The sequence below is a fragment of the Staurois parvus genome, unplaced genomic scaffold (assembly GCF_062004578.1).
Source record: "Staurois parvus isolate SC_StPar_1 unplaced genomic scaffold, SC_StPar_1.0 ptg001764l, whole genome shotgun sequence".
NCBI classification, from domain to species: Eukaryota; Metazoa; Chordata; class Amphibia; order Anura; family Ranidae; genus Staurois; species Staurois parvus.
Window position 1 is genome coordinate 1022794 of NW_028319560.1, and position 21866 is coordinate 1044659.

The 21866-nt window shown below is 44.5% G+C and overlaps 1 long non-coding RNA gene across 1 annotated transcript in view; it reads left to right on the plus strand.

The window, feature by feature from the left end:
* LOC149434366 (uncharacterized) overlaps window positions 1-21866 on the plus strand; it is a 269939-nt gene that overhangs the window by 111281 nt on the left and 136792 nt on the right. The gene's annotated exons all lie outside the window — the stretch shown is intronic.

The following is a 21866-nucleotide window of genomic DNA, read 5'->3' on the forward strand; positions in this document are numbered from 1 at the left end:
TTTTCTTGTGGGAGGTCCATTGTTGCTGGGGAGTCTATTGCTGTAGAGGGGGTCTATTGTTGCTGGGGGGTCTTATGATGTTGTGGGGCACATTTTTGCTGGGAGAGATTTATTGCTGAGGGAGAGGTCTGTTGATGCTGGCTGCAGCGGGATCTGTTGTTGCTACTGAGGGTCTATTGTTGCTGGGTGGTCCTATTGTTGCTGGGGTAGTATTTTCTTGTGGGGGATCCATTGTTGCTGGGGTGGTCTATTGCTGTAGAGGGGTTCTATTGTTGCTGGAGGGGGTCTATTTTTGTGAGGGGGATCTATTGTTCTAGGGCATCCATTGTTGCTGGGGTAGTCTATTGTTGTGGGGGGATTTTTTTTTGCCAGGGGCTTTTTGTTGTGGGGTGTCCATTGTTGCTGTGGTGGTCTATTGTTGTGGGGGAATATATTTTTACTGAGGCCTCTATTGTTATGGGGGGGTCTATTGCTGTTGGGGTAGTCTAATATTGCAGGGGGGTTATTTTTGCTCTATTTTTATGGGGGGGTCTGTTGTTGGGGGGGGTCTATTGTTGCTGGCTGTGGGGGGGTCTATTTTAACGCTTTTCTTGTTATCATTAAAAAATTCCATACAAATTACTTAGCATCACAAAATGATACTTGTTCTGTATTCTCTAAAAGGGGAGGTGGGTAGGGGGTGGAACCAAGTGACAGTGCTTAGAGATGGGTAGGGGGTGCAACCAAGTGACAGTGCTCAGAGGTGGGTAGGGGGTGGAACCAAGTGACAGTGTTTAGAGGTGGGTAGGGGGTGAAACCAAGGGACGGTGCTCAGAGGTGGGTAGGGGGTGGAACCAAGTGACAGTGCTCAGAGGTGGGTAGGGGGTGGAACCAAGTGACAGTGCTTAGAGGTGGGTAGGGGGTGGAACCAAGTGACAGTGCTCAGAGGTGGGTAGGGGGTGGAAGCAAGTGACAGTGCTCAGAGGTGGGTAGGGGGTGGAACCAAGTGACAGTGCTCAGAGGTGGGTAGCGGGTGGAACCAAGTGACAGTGCTCAGAGGTGGGTAGGGGACAGAGACAAGGGATGGTTCAAAAGGGGGAGTTCCTTCACCTATTCTCTGAGGAAAAAAGCCATGACCAGGGGCGGACTGACAGCTCATGGGGCTCCTGGGCAATAAGGGATCATGGGGCCCCTGTGTCCTTGCCCACACTCAAAGCACACCCAAAAAAGCCTATAAAAAGTACCAGGGGCATTTCACGGGACCCCTACTGACCCTGGGCCCTTGGACAGTGCCCAAGTGCTCGAATGATCAGTCCTCCCCTGGCCCTGACTATACCCATAGATGTATCTAATCCCCTCTTAAATCCCTTGATTGTTTAAAAGGAGATGTCTTTTGCTGTAGGATTCAGGTGTTCATGCTATCACACACCTGAAAGAGGCTCCCTCCTCTCCATTCTAGCTTTGAACAGGCATCATAATTCTAAGATGGAGGATTCTAATAAATGAAGAAGTTGGACCAGGTCTGTGGACAAAGCTGCAGATAGCAATACCAGTTTGATTTGGGTGTAATTCATCCTAATATTTCCCAAACATTCTATAATGTTAATATATTATTATATATTTTTTATATATATATACTGTATACTAAATAACATAAATGCAGTATAAATTATTTATTGTTATGAGACAGCTCTGCTACATTTATGTTCCTGGCAAACATCATGGAATAGGCTGGAGTTCTAGTATAAGCCAAGGTTCACACTAGTGCAGTGCGATTTTGATCTGATTTTCAATGCGATTTTGTAGTGCAGTTGCAGTGCAAATTGATGTGATTTCAATACATTCTGATGTGAGCTTCCCCACAACCCTGGCCTAGTGGTTGTGGGGATGTGTGGGGTAGCATATCAGAATCTCAAAGCCTCCTTTAAGGGCACCCCCAGATCCCGCCTCCCCATGTGAGTGAATGGGGGTACATAGTGCCCCTACTCATTCACCAAAAAAGTGTAAAAAATAAATAAAAACACACACCTTGTTCCCATGTTGATGAGGACCACGGCCTCTTTCCCACAACCCTGGCCTAGTGGTTGTGGGGATGTGTGGGCTAGAAAATCATAATCTCAAAGCCTCCTTTAAGGGCACCTCCAGATCCCGCCACCCCATGTGAATGAGTAGGGGGTACATAGTGCCCCTACTCATTCACCAAAAAAGTGTCAAAATTAAATAAAAACTCAAACACACCTTGTTCCCATGTTGATGAGGACAAGGGCCTCTTTCCCACAACCCTGGCCTAATGGTTGTGGGGATGTGTGGGGTAGAAAATCAGAATCTCAAAGCCTCCTTTAAGGGCACCCCCAGATCCCGTCTCCCCATGTGAATGAGTAGGGGGTACATAGTGCCCTTACTCATTCACCAAAAAAGTGTCAAAATTAAATAAAAACTCAAACACACCTTGTTCCCATGTTGTTGAGGACAAGGGCCTCTTCCCCACAACCTTGGCTTAGTAGTTGTGGGGATGTGCGGGGTATCAGAATCTCAAAGCCTCCTTTAAAGGCACCCCCAGATCCCGCCTCCCTATGGGAATGAGTAGGGGGTACATAGTGCCCCTACTCACTCATTCACCAAAAAAGTGTCAAAAATAAATAAAAGCTCAAACACTCACACACTCAAAAAGTCCTTTATTTAAAAAAATAAATATACACGTCCCCCCAATGTAAATCCATCACCAGTCAAGTTGTTCTGCGTTGTCACCCTGTGGGCTGTTTGCGGAGACTACAATTGGCTGTTATAACACACATTACGCAGGCATGGCCCACCGTTGTCACAATCAGAAAACCTGCCACGAGAAACGCCATGCAGACATCGCTGGAGTGCCTGTAGATGGGAAGTGTCTGCAAAGAGGTTCTGCAGGAGATCAAGAGTGCTGAGATGCAACAAAGGTTACAAAAAGTGAAAACAGTATTCTCTGAAGGAAAACATTGACAATTGGTTATTATCCACAGTGCTTTAGAAAAGTAAATGTCATTCAGATAGGGTTTATAGCTAATTTAACAGGAGGCCACACAGAGAAGCCCCAGTCATCTTTCCGCCCTCTTTACTAATGAATCAAGACCACTTATAGAATCCTTTTCCTTTACTATTCCTTTTTTTTTTTTTATGGAAGCAGCAGCCAAAAGTACCTCCGTTCTTTTCCAATCTGAAGGCTTTCGCCACACAATATAATGCAGCGGTGCCTACGGGAGCTTGGAAAGAGCATCTACACTTCCAGCTTGGGCTAAATCTTTCCACCCAAGCAGAAGAAAGTGACTCCATTTGCTTTCCGAACTGCTTTTACACAAGCCCTCGGACTCTTTCCAGCAGAGTGGTGTCCAGTTCCATTCAGGTGGAAGGGATGCCTTTCAGTTCTTCAATCTCCTTGAGCATGAGTATCTAAGGATTGGGTTGGGGGGGGGGTTGTGCTTCTGATAAAAGCAAGCAAAAAAAAAAAATGAAGAATGAAGAGGGCAAAAGAAGGGCAGTGCTCCTATTCCCCAGGCTGTGTCTTTGAAATGAAGGTCTAGCATAGCCTACATAACCTTCTGCTGTTGCTTGTCTCCATGTCTCCCCGCAACAAGTCCTCATGTAGGAAGGAGAGATCAAAGACGGCTTAATGTGCAGCTTGTTTTATTTCCTTTGCTTTCCACGACATGTACAGAATGTTTAACAAACAACACAAAAAAAAAAAGAAGACAACACATTTAAAGGTCTAAGAAACAGGAGGCACCTGGCGATGAGGCCTACGACCTTCTCGCTAGGCTTTGGGGCCTTCAACTGCCGCTGGTTTCTAAGAGCCAGGTACGAGTTAACGTCAAGCCTTGTATACCTTTGCTCATCGCCAGCCTGGCAGCCATTAACTCTTTCAGAATTGCATTCTGTCTCATTAGCGAGGTTATAGGCAATGTTTTGAGGAATGCGGTAATTAGCAGTGATGCGATGCAACAATTACTGTTGTTGCATCTTCGCAGTACAAACATGACCCCGTTGAGCGGTAATGCATTTAACCCTTCATCTGAAGGGGGACGGGGGTAGCGCTGTTCTGCCGCTATACATTCCTCTTAATTGTGCCTGCATTCCTCATCGCGACACAAGGGTCTACTACCTCCATTCACAGCACCACTTGGCACGTCTATAAAAAGGCACTTTGGACCCAAGGGCCACACAAAGCTCTTTTGTTACGTGTTTATGTCTGTGTTTATAGGATCACACAGCACATTGTCTATTATAAACTGCTCCACTCCAGGTTCAGTCTGTATTAGTAACGATTATCTAATTGCTTTATTGCCTGGGTATTCATTCTTTACAACTCAAGTGTGCACATAGGTTTTTCCCAGCCCTCAGACACCCAGAATTTTATATATTAAGAAATATATAAATATTACGTATTATATAATGTCGTGTCAAGTAGCCTATTATCCAGAATATAAAGAGAGCGAGGGATAAACACAAAAGCTACAAAACGCTCTTTTCATCTAAACTGGTCATAAAATGTAAACCCGTTCAACCTCTTAGTATCTCCCCCACCAGGGTACATCCCACCTTACATACACAAGTGGGAAAGCTATTCTGGTATGACCTTCTAATCAGATCACTATGAGAGAACCATTTTGTTTGCACATAAGTCCTCCATAGCCAACAAATTTCAGGAGCAGGCATACTATCTCACTGGAACTGGGCCCCAACAATTCTCCACAGGATTTTATGTTGGTAATGCTCCTCAGAATTTTATATATTAAGAAATATATAAATACTATGTATTATATAATGTCGTGTCAAGTAGCCTATTATCCAGAATATAAAGAGAGCGAGGGATAAACACAAAAGCTACAAAACGCTCTTTTCATCTAAACTGGTCATAAGATGTAAACCCGTTCAAACTCTTAGTATCTCTCCCACCAGGGTACATCCCACCTTACATACAAAAATGGGAAAGCCATTCTGGTATGATTGAGAGAGCCATTTTGTTTGCACATAAGTACTCTATAGCCAACAAATTTCAGGAGCAGGCATACTATCTCACTGGAATTGGGCCCCAACAATTCTCCACAGGATTTTATGTTGGTAATGCTCCTCAGAGGTGGGTATTCTTTAACATATTTTTTGGAGCTTACCAAAGGTTTGTTAGATAGCTGGTGCTCTAGCTCACCTAAGTAGATGTGGGTTATCATTCCATGAGCTACTTACTACACAATAATAATGTACCTCTTACCCAATATAAGTCTTCATTAACAGCCCATCTTTTGCATTCTGGCCCTTTGGAAGCAGCCAATTTTTCCCCCTGTCTTTATATGGCTCTCCAAAATTAATATTAGGACCATGGAAAGTCTCATGTAGGCAGGTGCAGTCTACTTTCTGCATGGCAGGTGGTGCTTGCCTGCACAAGCAATGCAGGTGGAGGAGAAAGTCGAGAGGAACCTCTATGGTTTCCTCCGTCTCAAGCAGACAGCTATCCTATTGGCTGCCTTGTGGAAGCAGCCAGTTTCTCTCCCAGTCTTTTTGTGGCTCTCCAAAATTGCTGATATTAGGACCATGGCAAGTCTCATGTAGGCATGTGCAGTCTACTTTCTCCATGGTAGGTGGTGCTCGCCTGCACCAGCAATGCAGGCGGAGGAGAAAGTCGAGAGGAACCTAGTTCCTCTATGGTTTCCTCTGTCACAAGCAGACAGCTATCCTATTGGCTGCCTTGTGGAAGCAGCCAGTTTCTCTCCCAGTCTTTTTGTGGCTCTCCAAAATTGATGATATTAGGACCATGGAAAGTCTTTCTCCACAGCAGGTGGTGCTCATCTGCAGTGGCAATGCAAGTGGAGGAGGAAGTTGCAAGGAACCTAGTTCCTCTATGGTTTCCTTAGTCACAAGGAGACAGCTATTCTATTGGATGCTGGTGCCCCATATGACTTTGGTGGCCATTTTGGGTCAGGCAGAGTCTATTTAAGACCCTGACTCCCAGGTTTGGTGCATTTTTGCGAGTGGCAGTAAAGGGACAGGTCACCCGTCTTTCAGGGAAAGGTTCCAGAGAAGTATAGAAAGTGCAGGGACACATCAACCTTCCTGGAAGCCTCCGTACTTGGAAATGGACCATCAAGGCCATATTCCGCCCCAAGAGAGAGACGCTGTTGGCACCTCTGGGTCTTCTGTCTACTGTTGCATCGCTGCCATGGTCTGTGAGTGTTCCTGGTTGGTCCCATTGTGTGTTATTGGACTTCACTTACAATATATTCCTGTTACTGCACTTGGACTCTGGCTGACTCTGAGAGGATCAGATCCTGGAATACATTTACAGGCTCAAAACATTACATTGTATAGTCTGTTCTCCCCTGGCCCTCCGTCTCTCTACCCTCTCCCTTTACTTTTCTTTTCCCCTCTTTTCCTTTTCCTTTTCCATTTTCTTTTCTTTTTTTTTCTTCTTCTATTTTTGATTTAAACCTGGAAAACTCTGGAAAGCAGTGTGATACAAATAATGGCTTGCAGCGTCTCTGCCATATTCTTGTTGAGACTTATAACCAAGCGTGGACTGGCAACTCATGGGGCCCCCAAGCAATAGGAAATCATGGGGCCCCTGTGTCCTCACCCACACTCAAACCACACCCAAAAAAGCCTATGAGAAGGTACCAGTGGTATCTCATGGGGTCCCCAACTTACCCCGGGCCCTCGGGCAGTGCCCGAGTGCCCAAATGGTCAGTCCGCCCCTGCTTATAACCAGCAGTTGTGTGTTATTGTTGAATGCATCTTCATTTGCATAATTTGTATCTTCTCTTACCTTTACCCGGTACAGTATACATTAATACTGTACAAGCAAAATGGTTGGAACACGCCAGGGTTTTTTCCTCAGAGAATAGGTAAAGGAACTCCCCCTTTCTGAATCACCCCTTGTCTCAACCCGCTACCCACCTCCGAGCACCGTCCCTTGGTTCCGCCCCCTACCCACCTCCAAGCACCGTCCCTTGGTTCCGCCCTCTACCCACCTCCGAGCACCGTCCCTTGGTTCCGCCCCCTACCCACCTCCCAGTACCACCCTTTTTGTAGAATACAGAGCCAAGCATCATTTTGTGGTGCTAAGTCATTTATATGGAATTTGTTAATGATAACAAGAAAAGTAGTAAAATAAATCCACTTCAGCCAGCAACAAAAGACCCCCCCCCAAACAATAGATCCCCCCACAACAATGGACCCCCAACAACAAAATACTACCCCAGCAACAATAGACCCCCAGCATCAACAACAGATCTCTGAGCAACCATCATCATTAGACCTCTTCTTCAACAGTAGATCCCTCCCAGAAACCCTGAACCCCCAGCAACATAAGACCCCCGCAACAACAATATATTCCCCACCAGTTACAATAGATCCCCCATCCCCCAGCAACAATAGACCACACTCAAAAATAGATCCCTTCCAGTGACAATAGATACCCTAGCAGCCAGCATCAATAGATCCTCCAGCACACATCAGCACCCCTTGCCATTACATACATTTAGTGCTGGACGTGCCAGAACTGCGTTCTCCCGTGTTCGTGCTGAAAAAAGCCCTGGAGCACTCCGCTGAGTCATTCTGTTCTGTGACAATGATTGTTCACCTTTGTCTATCCTTAAATAAAGAATTTAAAAAATGTATTTTCTTAAAAAAACACATTTCTTTTAAAATTCCTACTTTTCCCTAACCCCACTAAGTAAGTATTCACTCCGTGGCTTTGCTCCTTTGCTGTAGATTCTTACAGGGTAGCACAGGAGTGACATCTGGCTCATCTGGTCAACCAGAGAACGACTTTATAGGAAAAGGTAAGTTAGTGATTTCGTGAGTTAGCTATCGGTGATCCTTCCACTGGTGGCAGCATCAACCATCTCACATGGACCTTTGCCGTAGTTGTTTTCTCCTCTGGGATTAGTACATAGTATGTTTCTTTTTGGGCCCTCCTAACCCTCTTGTATTGAACTGGATCGTTGCTGTATTGTCTCCTGTTATATTGTAAAGTGCTGAGCAAACTGTCGACGCCATAAATCCTGTATAATAATAATATTAAAGGCAGAACTTCGTTTTTTCTTAGCTTCAGTAGTGCAGGACGTCTTCTCTCCTCTTTCACATCTTCGTAAATACCTCTTTTCTCTGATGCACTGATCTGAACCTTTCATTACCAAAAGGGTGCTGTACGCTTCCTGCTGTGACATCTAGTAGCAGAGGCTTCCATCTTCACCCAGTCTTCATTCTGGGTTCAAGAGCTCTGGCAGTTTGACTGGCAAGACGCGATGACGTCACATGCACGTGGGAGTCTTGACCCACAGCATAGTGCTGTGAAGGGATGGCAGGGGAATGCTGTTCCTTCAGAGCGCATGCGTTGGCTGTCAAAATGCGAATGTCTCCTAATCGGTGCACATTTAGGAGACATTCATTTTACCTACAGGTAAGCTTTATGTAGGTAAAAGATACAAAAGTGGGTTTACTTCCACTTTAAGTGATTTGGTAACCTGTCGCAGGCCACAATGAAATGAAATGGTTTGGAATTCCGGATTTTTTTATTTTCAGTAGCATAATGAACATTCTCCTCCTGCATCTGCTAAATGCTGGTGGGAAAAAGAGGAGGAGAAGCCAGCTTTCAAAGGTTGCAGGAGGAAACTGGAGAGGATCGGTTCCTGTATATCCCACACTCGTTGCCCTTCCTGTCCAAGTGTAAAACAAAATGTGACAAGGGAGCCCCACCGGCCCCTTGGAGCACGGGGCAGGGACCGCCCTTGAGCCCTTAATGCTACATCAGTGGTTGGGGGTGTGTGGTAAAAACAGGTCTCAAGTCTGGGGTTTTACCTCTGTCCCCCAAACCACAAATGTAAATGAGCCCTTACTGTCCTGTGCCCCTATAAGGCTGCTTTCACACTGACCTGCTGCGGTTTGCCCACACTGCGGGTGCAGCACTTTGCACCTGCGGCTTTCCTGAGGGTTAACTGTGCTTTGTCATAGACCTCTATTATATATTGCAGGTGTGGTGCACTTTCTGAAAGCGCACATAAATGTAATTCCAGATGACTTCAGGATCAGCCAGGTAATGGGGGGACTTCCCTCTGGAAGTCGTGGAGCTCCGGCGGCCATCTTTATATGTGGACGGTTAGTCCTGACAGCTTGCTTTATAGTTGATGATGCATCGGTTTTTTAATGTTTCCATGAATAAATTAATACATACCTACTACACTATGGGCATGTCTTTGTCTTAACTCCCTGGTGGAGCATTAATTTCAGACGCCCCGCCAAAGGACAGGATCCACCTCAGTATCCAGAGAGGGAATCTCTTACTCATCCAGGGAGCAGCACCCACTTAACCCTCTAGGGGAGCTCTGGCTGCGTTGGATCACCACTAATGCCCTAGGATTCTTTGATGACCACCTACCCTTCAGAGGGAAGTCCCCCCATTACCTGGCTGATCCTGAGGTCATCTGGAATTACATTTATATGCGCATTTAAAGTGTGCATCCAGTGAGTGCGCAAGTCTTCTATAATCACTGCACAGACACCGGCTTACCAGGACACCAAGCACTTTAACCTCCCTAGCGGTCTGATTATGTTCATATTTCTGTGCTCAAAGCGGTACATTTTTTTGCATGGAAATATGTAGTTTTTTATTGTAGGCCTGTAATTCTTAGGAATAACTCACTGAAATCTGTCCGAACAAGAGTCTAGTAAAAATCCCGGGTAGGATAAAATTTGAAACACGAAATCATAAATTATAATATAATAAATAATCATAAATAATAATAATATAATAATAAAAATCCCGGGTAGGATAAAATTTGAAACACGAAATCATAAATTATAATATAATAAATAATCATAAATAATAATAATATAATAATAATAAATGTAATTCAATAATATAATCAAACCAAAAACACTGAAATGTGAAATATAGCGCCAAGTTCGCACATCGCAGAGCTCAGTCGCAGAATCGTTTTCAGTGTCTGATGAGGAATTTCCCCCACCAATCATTATCACTCAATTCTGCAAGTGGTTCTGATTTACTATCGCTGTTCTCTAGCTGGTCTAAAACCGCGTCTGACCTAAAGGGACGCTTTTTGGACGCCATGGACGTTTCTCAGTTTCCAGGCAGAAAGAACAGTAAAAATGCAGACAGGGTGCCGGACAAAGCACTCGGGACACAATGTATGTGAAATGGTTTGATACAGGAATGTTATACTATGTGATTTTAGTGAATGTCACTTTTTGTCATTTTCAAATTTCCCGCCAGTTCCGTCCCCCGTACGTCCCGACGTCGCAGGGGACGGAACCCAGATGACAGATGCCGGCATGGGCCGGAGGACATTACAGGGGACACTGCAGGGGGGACATCGCGGGAGCGCAGGACAAGGTAAGTGCAGAAGAGATCCCGGATCAACGCCGCATGGTAAGCCCGAGTGTAGCTCGGGGGGGGGGTTACCGCTTGTGGTGCTGAAACTTTACCCCGAGCTACACTCGGGAATACCGCCAGGGGGGTTATAGAGCACTATAGTCACCTATGGACTGTTTATTATACAAAATATAAATATATTTTATGAACTTTTATCTATATTCCTAGATTGTAAGCTCCAAGGAGCAGGGCCCTTGACCCCCTAATGTATTGTATTGTTACTGTATTGTCTCATGTTCTGTCCCCCACTATAATGTACAGCGCTGAGCAAACTATTGGCGCTATATAAATCCTGTATAATAATAATAATATCCCTTTTATAAGATATTTTATGATCATCCAGTTTCTTAGCGCTGCACTTTTACTATATTTATAAAGGTAATGTACAAGGCCGGTGCACCCCCTGTTTTGTTCATCTAGTGACCAGTGGAGGGGGGAGTATTTTTTTTTTTTCTTTTTTTTGCCACAACTGGATATCAACTTCAACCTCTTTTAAATACGTAACCAAATTTGTCATTTCGGTTTACCGGTCCGGTAAAGTTTACCGTCACCATTTTGAGGGCCGAATTAATACTGAAGGAGCCGCCACCTCTCCAGTCATGACCCTAGTTCCCAGTCAATGGATAAGCTGATTAATGGATCTGGATAAAAAAAAAAAAAAAATGACCACTTCCACTATCTCTTCATGGCAGGCTTACTTTAAATCTACCTTAATTATCAGGCACATTGGCTGTGTGATTTCATAGGCTTTATTAAGAAGAAGAAGAAAAAAAAAAAAACCTATTGTGTTGCTAAAAAGCAGGGCGCACGCACGCGGCATACAATTTTAATGCGGGCCAGCCATAGGTTTTGTGTGCGCTGCCAAAAATGAAGGGTATTACCTTTTTTTAAGTTGAATTTAATTGCATGACTAATAAGATGTGAGCCGTGGAGCCGTTGTGAACTAGACGCCTTCTGGAACATGGATTGGAGCGGACATTTGCGTGCCCTAAATGACACAGATGCAGCTAGTATCCAGGATAGGTGAAAATAGGACAGCGCAGAGTCCAGTGACTTAATGAACCCCTGCGGGACCAGCTCTGGTTACTAACAATTCCTCTTCCCATCATCAGACGAGGAAATCTTAGCCTGCGCTGTTTTGCCTTAACCCTCCATTCTTCCTCCACACAAACAACCAATTAGAGGGTAAGAAACAAATTGGAACTTCTTCTTCCCGTAGACGCTCCTTCAGCCTTTCCATCACCCGGCACAATCACCATCCTCCCCTCAATTCAGACACAGATTAAAAACGCTTCACTATCCAGCATCCTCTCTTTTTTTGTCTGCAAAGAAGACCCAGATTTATATAGGTTCCTATGCAGGCCACTCCGCGTTTAATTAAAGGAGGGATGTCAGACCGGGAGATCTAGAGGTGGCGTAAGGTGCTTTATGAGAAGGAATTCACTGTGGGATAATGGTGGGCGGATGTGGAGAGGAAGGCGAAACAAAGAGGGAACTGAAGCAAAGGAGGAGAATTACAAAAAGAAAGATTAAAAATAAAAAAAACATGAAAAATCTGGAGAAGGTTGTTATATTAATCGTGGTCACGCGTGGCGCAAAGAGATGCCTTTGGTACTGTGAACCGGGGACATTTCTAGGGTTCTAATTGATCTGGGGCCACTAGATTGTGATGTTGCTGGGTTTGTAGTATGCTATGATAAATACTGCGGGAGCCTGTTAACCACTTGACCTCCAGGTGGTTTTACCCTCTTCATGACCAGGGCATTTTTGCTTTATAATTCAAATCGGGGACCAAGAGAGGCCACCACATAAGAGGCTTTAACGGAGGACCAACAGCAGTGTAACCAGGGGGCGTATTTACCACAAGGCAATCAAGGCATTTGAAATGTATAGGGTATAGAGCTTTATCTTTAAGAATAAACCAATACGTCCACATATAGTAATCATAAATGCATGTAAATATGCTTCTCGTCTTTCCCCCTCCCCGCGCCCCCCCCCCATCCTTTCCATCACTACCAACAACACCACCATCAATCCCGCCCCGCAAGCCAAGGTCCTTGGCGTCATTCTGGACTCAAACCTTTCCTTTCAACCTCATGTCAAATCACTTACAAACACATGCAGGCTCCACCTCCGGAACATCGCCAAGATACGCTCCTTCCTTACCCCAGACACCACTAAACTACTCGTACACTCCCTGATTATCTCACGCCTTGACTACTGCAACTCCCTCCTCACCGGCCTACCCCAGTGCAGGCTCTCCCCGCTTCAGACCATCCTGAACTCAGCGGCCAGACTCATCCACCTCACCAGCCGCTCCACCTCTGCCACCCCCCTCTGCCTCTCCCTCCACTGGCTCCCCATTGCCCAACGCATTAAATTCAAACTGCTCACTCTGACCTATAAGGCCATTCACAACACTGCCCCTAACTACCTCACCGACCTGATTCCCAGGTACCACCCTACCCATACCCTTCGCTCTTCACAGGACCTCCTTCTATCTTGCTCCCTGGTCTCCTCCTCCCACGCACGACTGCAAGACTTCTCCAGGTCCTCCCCCATCCTCTGGAACTCACTACCCCAATCCATCAGACTGTCACCTTCCCTCCTCACCTTCAGGCGCTCCCTGAAAACCCACCTCTTCAGGGAAGCCTACCCCACCCTCACCTAACAGCCGCTGCCCCTTCCCTCCTCCTACCACTCCATCCCCCACAGCCATTTCCTCCTGTACCACTACCCCCTCCCTCCTAGATTGTAAGCTCGAAAGAGTAGGGCCCTCTAACCCCTTGTGTGCTGTTTGTTGTTACTGTAATGTTTTATGTATTGTCCACCCCTCTATTGTACAGCGCTGAGCAAACCCTTTGGCGCTATATAAACTCGATATAAAAAATAATGTAAATATGTAAACGAATAAAAAGTCTGTATGCAGGAAAAAATGCAGCAGATGAACTTGTGACTCCAGCCAAAAGTGAAAAGTGCGCACTCACCGGAAGCGCATAGATAATGCGCATATATGTAAATTCTCAAGGTGAACTGGTCAATCTGGTGAACTTTTCCTATGGTGCAGTCATCAAGCCGTTAAGGGAAGTAATTAAATCCACTGGTTCCGGAGGTCCTCCTTACGATCAGTGAGGTGGTCAGCCTGGATATAGGGCTCCTGTTCCTCCGGATAGTGCTGGATACTAACAGGTACCTGTGGGCTTAATAGCTCCAAGCTCCTTTTTTGTGGCTCCTGCTTGGAGCTATGAAAGGTACCAGGGGCATCTCATGGGGCCCCCTACTGACCCCGGGTCCTCGGGCAGTGCCCGGGTGCTCGAATGGTCAGTCCACCTCTGAATCTGTTATTACAACAATGTTGTCAGACATTTCCCCCTATGGCTTTTTACATAGGCTTTTTTGGTATGGACGAGGACACAAGGGCCCCATGATCCCCTATTGCCCGGGGGCCCCATGTGTTGTCAGTCCGCCCCTGAACAGATTGTGCTGTGAAGGATCTGAGGGAATGTTCTGAGGTGCCATTAAGATTCAAACGTGATTCAGACCTCAGCTGGAAGAAAATTTTAGTAACTGGACCTCCGTGGAACTGTGATAGTGTGGAAGGCAATTTGGCGCTAACAGACCCTTAATGGGAGGTGCACTAACTGATGTCACTAGTGACACTAATACAGTGAAACATCTGAATCTCTGAATAATGAAAATTTTGTACAAATTTCCATTCGGAACAAAACAAACCGCACATGTCTAGTGAAAACTATTGCAGGAACTATATCTAAGGATTGATGAGCTGCAATACAGTATATCCAGTTGTTGTTCTTGGGTTTAGATTTAGATACTTAAATTTTTTATGTATGTAAGGATGGTGTGGGTTTCTTTTTTGTGTTTTTTTTTAATATATGATCAGTAGGAAAAAGAGCGCTCCATCCCGTGACAGTTGCTGTTAGACACAATCCAGAGCCATCGCTGACCGTCCAAGCATGAGACCTCATGAATGCTCCAGTGCATCCCGGGGTTTCCAGTAACCTGGAACAAACTCATCAGGCCATTTGCACCTTTATCACAAAAAGCATTTCAGATTCCACAGCTTCAACAGCTGAAGCCATCCCAGAAAGACAAATTCTGGTCCCTTTAGTATCCACAATCAGACGGGGCCTTGCATGACTAGAGCACCAGAGATAGGTCATCCAAATCCCCCCTTTTAGCTATACTTAAAGGAAAACATGACACCAATTTGGAGTAAAATGGCCAACATGGCCTTTTATTAACAAACATTTTGACACACCAACGATTCCTTATAACAGAAACATACAGAGTTGTTGTTGTTGGTCTTCGAAGGCACCCCCCAAAAATGATCTGAAATGCACCTGCGGACAACCATATTACACAAGGCCTCCAGCCGCAACCAACCAGCTCGGAGACAACCATACCGTCCGCAGTGCAGCACCACCACCTTCCAGTTAAACCTTGGTTAACTGGAATGTCCCCGGGCACACCATACCACCGATGGTTCCCACACCATTATCTGTACCTCCAAGATAAGAACCGCCTCCAAAGACCAACAACCGCCCGCGAACCAACAGAAAAAAAAAACCCCTTTCCAACTGGTGTCCTTTTTTTTTTTTTTTTTTTTCTCTTACCTGCCCCCGGACGAGACCCTATACCCAACCAAACAGGGAGGGCGGGAGGGAAGCTCTGTTCCTTGCACACGTCCAGCTCCACTGATGCCCCTTCCACAGAACCCCCCACCCTAAGGTGCCACAGACCCCTCCTACACTCCACATCTGCCAATCCTATAATTCCCCAATCAATTCCCCACCCCCTGGAGCTAAATTTAACCCTTTCTGTTCCCTACACCACTCTGGGCCTAGTCATTATCTGTACCTCCAAGATAAGAACCACCTCCAAAGACCAACAACCGCCCAAGACCGAAATAACCCCCCTTTCCACCCGAGAGGAACACAATACTCACTAAAATAGGGAGGGCGGGAGGGAAGCTCTCTCACCAACGTCCAGCTCCGACTGACGCCCCCCCCCCCCCCCACTAGGACACCCCACCCTAAGGTGCGGCAGAGCCCACTCACGCTCTCCCTCTACCAACCAGCACCCCAGCTATACTTTTCAAACCCCCTGGCACTATACTTAACCCTTTCTATTCTCCTTCCCACTCTAGGCCTAGTCATGCCTGCCCTGCGCTAATTTTCTTTTCCTTTTCCGCTACGGGCATTTTTTTACCGCAAGCGGCATCTTACTGCTCAACAACCTCCTTCGGTACAACTGTGCCTCTGCTACCCCGAGCTTTGCAACTGCAGATCTGCAATTCATAGGGCCACGGAGAGCTGTGGTTTCTGTTAACACGGGGAATATAAAATGCCGTTTTTTTCACCAACAGGCAATTTCACTCCATTCGGAAATGGCAATTAATTACACTCGAAGAACAGAATTAAGAGTTTCTGTCTCGTATTAGTTAAGCAAATTTGCTAATAGGCTGGTAGTACACACGCCAAGCACCTTAGACACATAATGAGGGTGGCATGGTTCTGGACGGGATCGCGGTACAATTATCTGAGTTTGCAGAACCTCCTGGAAGACAGACAGCCTTCTGGTCATGTTGTGCATCGTGTAGCAGTGTGTTTTGCATTTGATGCACAGATTTAAAGATAGAATTGAATCTCTGGGCTCCAGCTTGTTATTTCTGACTTTAGAAGGTAAAAAAAAAAAAAATAGCTTCTGGGCATGTGACAGTGTTCACAAACCTTTAATGTCAGACATAATGATCATGGTAAATTGGAGCTCGTTACCACGAAATGAGAGCTCATTGAGTCGTCTTCCACCCCCCCCTCCCTTCATGGAGAAGGGAAACTAAGCAGGGGCGCTAATCACTAATCTCAATGCTCTGAATGGCTCTAGCCAAGTTGGTTTGATTAGGTAATTGTTGTTTATAGCTATCCAAATTAAAAAAAAAATATTTAGCAGCCTACCTTATATCTGGTAAATGTGGAGATGAGAAGATCGAAAAGAGGCCAATCAAGCTTGCAGTTTTGTTTGTTGCATATCACTCTATTGCTCTTTTCCAGTGGCTCGCTGTTAATCAATACGGCAAGCTGGCAATAGATACACTACATGGCTAATTGCTGGTGGACACGTGGCCATCACACCTACTATTTGGCCATAAGTATGTAGACATCCCACCAGATTACTGAGTTCTGGTATTCTTAGTGAAGAGTATTGTCAATGCTTCAGCATACAAATACATTTTATACATCTTGTGGAAATAGTTTGGGGAAGGCCCTTGACTGTGCCCCATGCACAATACCAAACATGGTTTGATGCAGAGAAACTTTGGTGGCCTGCTGTCAGGGCAGGAGCTGTGGAATGGACAGGCAGGCCTAATGGCAGGGTCACGCACCGACTGACGACAACCACCACCCACAGACCGGAGTCCCTCAGGGCACGGAGTCTAAGCAGCAAACACAAATGCTCCTGCGCTTGGGGATGGACTCGATGCAGGCTGCAACCACATTAAGAATGTCCTGGAACATGCACACCTTGCTGCCCTCAACAGACCGGGGGAATCTAAATATACTGAATGAGAAAAGAACAAAGAGAGTCCGTAATGGGGAATGTAGACATCCAATAGACTGACACGTTTCGAGGACTTTCCTCTTCTTCAGAGCCTCAGTGGCTCTGAGGAAGAGGCAAGTCCTCGAAACGCGTCAGGCTATTGGATGTCTACATTCCCCATTATGGACTGTTACTCAGCGCGGTGTTGACCCAGCTGTTCTTTTATGATGTGCCTTGACTTTATTGTCGTTTGTGAGTACAACACCTATTTTATTTCTTATTAAACATTTTTTATGGTAATGCACTAGGCCTGTGCGCCCTCTTTGTTCTTTCCTCATTCCGCGGAGTCTAAGCCCCAGGCTGCCCTTCGCCAGGGCCCCTGATGGTGGGGATGGACTTGACGCAGCCAGGAACCAGGTCGCGGCCCCCGAGAAACCCCAGCTGCGGTAATGGCCGCCGCCAATGGCGTATAGCGGGTAGGAACCAGATAAGAACGATAGCGTAGTCGACAGGCCGGGTCGATAACAGCGGGACAGACAGTACAGAACGGTAGACAAGAATACACGGGTCACAAGCCGGGTTCAGCAACGGGAGGTCAGATAAAGGGATAAGGCTGAGAGTAGTCTTAGACAAAGCCGAGTCAGTTTCCAGGAGAGCCACGAGAGTAGAGTAAGAGCTTGCAACAATACTATCAAACAGGACACGAATGCAAAGAGCAAGTGCAGACAACAGGCTTAAATGTGCTCAACCACACCCCTCTGGGGGATGGACCGCAGAGGCCTGAAAGCATAAAAGGCTCCCACCATGCTTTGCAGAAACCCAAGATGGATGCTAGCACATGGAACAGCATAACCTCTGGGAAAAGGTAGGACCTTGACACCTGCACACAGCCCTGATCTCCACCCTATTGAAGTCCTTTGAAATGAATTGGAAAGTTGAGTGCAAGCCTGGTCTTCTCCTCCATCATCAGTACCTGGCTTGACAAAAGGGCGTATATAGCCCCGAAACATGTAGCCGTGCCCACCATAAAGACATGGTTTGATGCAGAGAAAGTTTGGTGTCCTGCACACAGCCCTGACCTCAACCCTATTGAAGACCTTTGAAATTAATTGGAAAGTTGAGTGCAAGCCTGGTCTTCTACTCCATCATCAGTACCTGGCTTGACAAAAGTGCGTATATAGCCCTGAAAAATGTAGCCGTGCCCACCATAAAGACATGGTTTGATGCAGAGAATGTTTGGTGGCCTGCACACAGCCCTGATCTCAACCCTATTGAAGACCTTTGAAATGAATTGGAAAGTTGAGTGCAAGCCTGGTCTTTTCCTCCATCATCAGTACCTGGCTTGACAAAAGGGTGTATCTATCTCCGAAACATGTAGCCATGCCCACCATAAAGACATGGTTTGATGCAGAGAAAGTTTGGTGTCCTGCACACAGCCCTGGTCTCAACCCTATTGAAGACCTTTGAAATGATTTGGAAAGTTCAGTGCAAGCCTGGTCTTTTCCTCCATCATCAGTACCTGGCTTGACAAAAAGGAGTATATAGCTGCGAAACACGTAGCCATGCCCACCAGCAACAGAGTTGAACAAAGCATATCCCTCTACAGTGTGTATACTATAGTCTCAATTAAGGGCACTGAGTGTCATTTCTGTCTGCTGCCCTGTTACTCTGCTATCAGCATAAATAACGTCTGACAAGTTTTCCTGACTCCAAGAGATAAATGGTGACAGGGGAGGGAACTCCTGAAGATTGACAGCCTCAGCTTCCTGTGTGCTGCGTGAAGGGGGTTGGCATTGGCGCAGTAAAGGCTTCTTTCTGGCAACATGACCATGCAGCTTATTTTTGTTAAAATATCATTGTATTGTGTTCCTCAAAACAACAACACCGTCTTTTTCCAGAGCAGCCTGTATTTCGACCGAGGTTACATATGGGGTTTTTCTTTGTGTCCTGAACAGTTCTTCTGGCAGTTGCGGCTGCAATCTTTCTTGGTCTACATGACCTTGGCTTGGAATCAAGAGATCCCCGAATTTCCACTTCTTAATAGGTGGTTGAACAGTACTGACTGGCAAAGTCAAGGCTTTGAACATCTTTTGTATTCTTTTTCATCTTTATAAAGTTCCATTACCTTGTTACACAGGTCTTTTGACAGTTCTTTTCTGTTCCCCATGGCTCAGTATCCAGCCTGCTCAGTGTATCCATGTGAGAGCTAACAAGCTCATTGACTATTTATACTCAGACAGTAACTGCAATTTCAAAAGCCACAAATTGTCCTTTTAACCCTGTGTGTGTCACCTTGTGTGTCTGTACTAAGGCCAAACATTGCAGGGGATGGAATCTTTTGATCCAGAGGGCGGAGACTTCTGATCCGGGCCATTTGGGTGATTTCTGTTATTATGATTTAAAAAGGAGCCAAACTATGTGATAATAAATGGCTTCATATGGTCACTCTCCTTAAAGAAAAGACAGTTGGTTGGCATGATCAGTCATATTTTCAATATCAATGCCAAAATGTCACCATTTCTGCCAGGGGGTGCAAACATTTGAGCACAACTCTACATGGATTGGAATTCAGCTGGTCCCTGCTGAGCTGGCCAAATTTGACCCCATATGTCCGGCTTAACCCCTTCATGTCTGAGGGTAAAACAAATCTTAATGCCTAAGCACAATTTTACAACGTTGACATGTGTTAGTAAAACTGTACATATCATCACAACTACTTTGTACATCCGGGTGAATTATACCGCGTTTTGTTCAGGACAAATTTGGCTTTCATTTGGTGGTAAATGGTAATGGATATCTCATGATATATATCAAAGGAAAACTGGCCCAGAATAGTAAAAAAATAATATTTTTTATTTAGCTGTGTGTTTCTTGTTACTACCATAACCTACCACCAAAGAACAACCCAAAATAAATTCTCCTGCTCTTGACAATCGCAGCGATACCATATATGTGTATGTTATTTGCTGTTTGCAGAAACTATTGTTTCTTGTTACTATCATAACCAGGGGCGGACTAACAACTCATGGGGCCCCCGGGCAATAGGGGATCATGGGGCCCCTGTGTCCTTGCCCAAACTCAAAAAAGCCTATGAAAAAGGTACCAGGGGCATCTCATGGGGGCCCCCCCCCACTGACCCCGGGCCCTCGGGCAGTGCCCGAGTTGCCAAATGGTCAGTCCACCCCTGACCATAACCTACCACCAAAGAACAACCCAAAAAAAATTCTCCAGCTCTTGACGATTGCAGTGATACCATCTATGTGGATGTTATTTGTTGTTTGTACCCGGAGTACGGCCCAGAAACAGAAGTGCGCATTTTGTTTTTTGTTTTTTTGTTTTACCTAAAACACACTGACACTAATACCAATTTGAAAAAAAAAAAAAAAAAAACCCTGACCCTTGACCCTGACCTTTACCCAAACACTTACCCTGGCATCAAATCTTGATCCAGGTATTTTTTCTTTATTTTTTCTTTTATTATTCTTAATATTTATTTATCTTTTTTTTTTTAACAAACATTTTTTCCCCCTCTATGCCAGGAGTTAGAGAGATACAATGTATAATAGGATGTATATAATGATACAATGTATAATAGGATGTATATAATGATACAATGTATAATGTGATGTATATAATGATACAATGTATAATAGGATGTATATAATGATACAATGTATAATAGGATGTATATAATGATACAATGTATAATGTGATGTATATAATGATACAATGTATAATAGGATGTATATAATGACACAATGTATAATGTGATGTATATAATGATACAATGTATAATAGGATGTATATAATGATACAATGTATAATGTGATGTATATAATGATACAATGTATAATAGGATGTATATAATGATACAATGTATAATAGGATGTATATAATGATACAATGTATAATGTGATGTATATAATGATACAATGTATAATAGGATGTATATAATGACACAATGTATAATGTGATGTATATAACGATACAATGTATAATAGGATGTATCTAACGATACAATGTATAATAGGATGTATATAATGATACCATGTATAATAGGATGTATATAATGATACAATATATAATAGGATGCATATAATGATACAATGTATAATAGGATGCATATAATGATACAATGTATAATAGAATGCATATAATGATACAATGTATAATGGGATGTATATAATGATACAATGTATAATAGGATGTATATAATGATACAATGTATAATGGAATGTATATAATGATACAATGTATAATAGGATGTGTATAATGATACAATGTATAATGGAATGTATATAATGATACAATGTATAATAGGATGCATATAATGATACAATGTATAATGGGATGTATATAACGATACAATGTATAATAGGATGTATCTAACGATACCATGTATAATAGGATGTATATAACGATACAATGTATAATAGGATGTATATAATGATACAATGTATAATAGAATGTATATAATGATACAATGTATAATGGAATGTATATGATGATACAATATATAACGGAATGTATATATTGATACAATGTATAATAGGATGTATATAATGATACAATGTATCTCTCTCCTCCATTCATAGAGAGAGAAAAAAACAAGGGGGCCGGACTGTACAGTGACTGATCACTGTGATAGCCAATCAGAGGCTATCACAGCGATCACGTGACCCAGAATCGGGAGTCCCAGGTCCCAATCGTTAGAATGGGACCCAGGGCTCGCAGTGACACCCTGGTCTTTGTGCTGGGAGCGCGCTGTGCGGCGCGCTCCCAGCAGAAAGACAGGTACGCAAATATGCGGCCCATGGAAAAAAAGCCCAGTTCTGTGAGGTCGCATATTTGTGTGACGTCGGCATCAAGGGGTTAAAACAGTTCTAAAGGCTCAAGATTTTTTACTTTCATG